The following is a 3,837-nucleotide window of genomic DNA, read 5'->3' as shown; positions in this document are numbered from 1 at the left end:
GGATGCATGTGAATCCCTCAATCCCTCAATGTTTGTGTGTGTGTGTGTGTGTGTGTGTGTGTAGGTGTGTGCGCACCCGTGTGTGTGTGTGCGTCTGTGCGTCATATGATTTCCTTTGATTTTGTCATTTGAACATAGAGTATACCGAAACACAGATGTTCCTGATGAGGTGTGAAGGCTGGTGAACAGAAAGGCAGCGTCCACCGTAGTGTAAAAGCATATGTGCCTGTCTGGCGCGTGGTGGACCAGTTTGAGTGATGATGGTATACTTATTTTTTTAGATTGAACTAATGCTAAAGCTGTTTGGAGTCTGGAATGGAGTTTGGAATTGAGTTTGATTTAAAATGCAGTGGTGGTAGTAGCACACAGACACCAAAACAAAACAAAATATGATGATCTTGACTTTTACTACGTAATTGACTGTTAGTGATCACTATTTTCATTTCCATTATACCATTATTATTCCATTATATTTCCATACGTAGACAAAATGGCGGCGCGCTACTCAGACGCGCGGCTTGGAGTGGCTTCAACAATGGTGTTTTTTAGAGTCTTTAAGTACATTTGTATGTACACTTTTATTTTAGTACTTATAGGGAACGGTTGTGTAAATAGTACCTACAGCAGACTAGACTTACTAGAAGTTTGTGTGCAAAACGAGGGGACTGTAACGGCGGAATTCCTGGACTCCGCGGTAAGCCTGGAAGGGAGAACCCTTCACCGGGCAGACCGGACCTTGCTTAGTGGAAAGACCCGCGGAGGTGGGCTCATTATATCTACGAAAGACAGCTGGTGCTTAAACACGAAAACTGTAAGTAGCCACTGCTCCCCAAACCTGGAATACTTGACTGTTAAATGCCGACCCACTTACCTACCGAGGGAGTTCAACGCAGTGTATATTACAAGCGTTTACATTGCACCAAATGCAGATGGTAGCTTAGCATTGGTGCGGCTATATGACGTCATCAGTGGTGAACAGAGCGCGGACCCACAGGCAGTCCACATTATCGCCGGAGATTTTAATCATGCCGACCTGAAGGTAGTACTACCCAAGTTCTATCAGCATGTTAAATGTGCAACAAGAGGAGAAAAAACACTGGATAAGGTATACACCAACATCAAGCGTGCTTACAAGGCTAGACCGCTAGCTCATCTAGGCATGTCTGACCATGTGTCAATCCTCCTGATCCCAGCCTACACTACCATGAGGAAAAGTGCTCCCATCACCACTAAGACTGTCAGAACCTGGCCAGAAGGGTCCGCTCCACTGCAGATCTGCCTAAATGACACCTCATGGCAGGAATATGAGCATGAGGACCTGGAACAGTTCACGTCGTCGGTTCTGAACCACATAGTGAACTGCACCAACTCAGTCACCGTGGACAAACGGGTCCGGGTCTACCCCAACACGAAGCCATGGATGACTGGGAAGGTCCAAAAACTGATCAATGAGAGGGACAACGCCTTCTTCGCAGGGAAGGGCACACTGCTGTACAGCACCACCAGGGCTAACCTAAAGCGCGGCATCCGAGAGGCCAAGGCAGACCACAGAGAGAAGATTGAGGAATGCTTCCTGAGCAACAACTCCAGGCGGATGTGGCAGGGGGTTCAGCACATGACAAACTTCAGAGCCAACAGGCTCACAGCCGCAGAGGACGACCCCCTGCTGGCGGAAAAGCTGAACTCCTTCTACGCCCGGTTCGACGAGGGGCGAACGGAGGTAACCACAACACAAACACCACTCTCTCCAGCTCTCAGCAGCCTCACCCTCACAGAGCATGAAGTGAGACGCGTGCTGAAGGCAGTGGACCCCAGGAAAGCCTCTGGGCCGGATGGCGTCCTGGGACGGGTGCTGAGGGACTGCGCCGACCAGCTGGCCGGGGTTTTCACCAACATCTTCAACCAGTCCCTGTCCCAGGCCACCATCCCACCCTGCCTGAAAACCTCAACTATCATCCCAGTCCCGAAGAAAAGCACGGTGAGCTGCCTAAACGACTACCGCCCGGTGGCACTCACACCAATCATCATGAAGTGCTTCGAGAAACTAGTCCGGGCCCACATACTCACACGCCTCCCGCCCAACCTGGATCCATACCAGTTCGCCTACAGAGCCCACAGGTCCACAGAGGACGCCATCGCGACGACTCTCCACGCCACTCTATCCCACCTGGAGAGGGGAAACAGCTACACGAGACTGCTCCTTGTGGACTTCAGCTCTGCCTTCAACACCATCCTTCCAGACAGGCTAGTGACCAAACTACTAGACCTGGGACTATCACACTCTATATGTGCATGGATCAAGGACTTCCTGTCCGACCGCCCCCAGAGGGTGCGGGTGGGCTCCCACACCTCCACAGCCCTCAGACTCAGCACTGGGTCCCCCCAGGGCTGCGTGCTAAGCCCCATCCTCTACAACCTCTACACCTACGACTTCACCCCCGTCCACCCCAGCAACTCCATCGTAAAGTTTGCAGACGACACCACCGTGGTGGGCTGCATCTCGGGGGGGGACGAGGCGGCGTACAGGGATAAGGTAGAGCAGCTGAGCAAGCTGTGCAAGGTTAACAACCTGCTGCTGAACAAGTCAAAGACCCAGGAAATCATCGTGGACTTCAGGAGGAAAAAATCTGAGATCCAGCTCATCGACGGAGAGAGTGTGGAGAGAGTCTCAACCCTCCGATTCCTGGGGGTGCACATACAGGATGACCTATCCTGGAAGAACAACACAGCAGCCACCATCAAGAAGGCACAACAGCGGCTCTACTTCCTGAGAGTCCTCAGGAAGGAACACAACAAGCAGGAGATACTGGTGGCCTTCTACCGCGGCGTAGTGGAGAGCATCCTCACCTACGGCATCTGCAACTGGTTCTCCAGCTGCACAACCGCGGAGAGAAATGCGCTACAGAGAGTCGTGAGAACAGCCCAGAAGATCACCGGCGCCCCCCTCCCCTCTCTGGAAGAGCTGTACAACACACGCTGTCTCAGGAAGGCCTCCAAGATCTCCAGAGACCCAACCCACCCTGGGTACGAACACTTTGCCCGGCTGCCCTCGAAAAGGCGGTACAGGACCATGGCCGCAAGGACAAACAGACTGAAGCACAGCTTCTACCCCAGGGCCATCCAGGCCCTGAACACAGCAAAGACCTAGGTTCTGGGCCCTGGACAGTCTGGACGGATTGATGGCAGCTGCTGGATTGAAAAAAATCAGGTGTAGTGCTGAGGCACAAATGTGTACATTTCAAGCTTGCAAACTGCGACACTTTAAATGAATGTGCAATAACACTATGTGCAATATGACAACCCTAGTCGTCTTATCTGTACAGTATAGTATAGTGGATAGTGTACATAGCCTTTATTTATGTAAACCAGCTCCTTTCCCTTCTTGTTTTTTTAGTTTTTTTTTCTTTCCTAGCACCAGGGGAGCCACCCCTCCCACATTTCGTTGTTTGGTACCTGTACTATATCAATGACAATAAAGACCATTCATTCATTCATTCACAAGGTTTCCCACTGAACTCCCCCCCCCCCGCCCCAATCCCGACTATGAAATATGTGTGTGTGTGTGTGTGTGTGTGTGTGTGTGTGTGTGTGTGTGTGTATGTGTGTGTGTGTGTGTGTGTGTGTGTGTGTGTGTGTGTGTGTGTGAAAACAGGATCCCCAGACTACGAATGAGAGCAGCGGGAACAGCAGCAGCAGCAGCAGCAGCTCATGGCTGGGCTGGGCTGGAGGGCTGGAGACAGGGCTGGGCTCCATGGGAAAGGCAGGCGGGGCGGTGTTGCAGCAGCACAGCGACAGTTAGAGGGTTCTGTGGAAGCAAGCAAGCAGGGCTGCAGACAA

The sequence above is a fragment of the Nansenia antarctica genome, assembly GCF_963989245.1.
Source record: "Nansenia antarctica genome assembly, chromosome: 14".
Taxonomy (NCBI): domain Eukaryota; kingdom Metazoa; phylum Chordata; class Actinopteri; order Argentiniformes; family Microstomatidae; genus Nansenia; species Nansenia antarctica.
The sequence above is the reverse complement of the archived record's forward strand: the minus strand, read 5'-3'. Positions refer to the sequence as shown.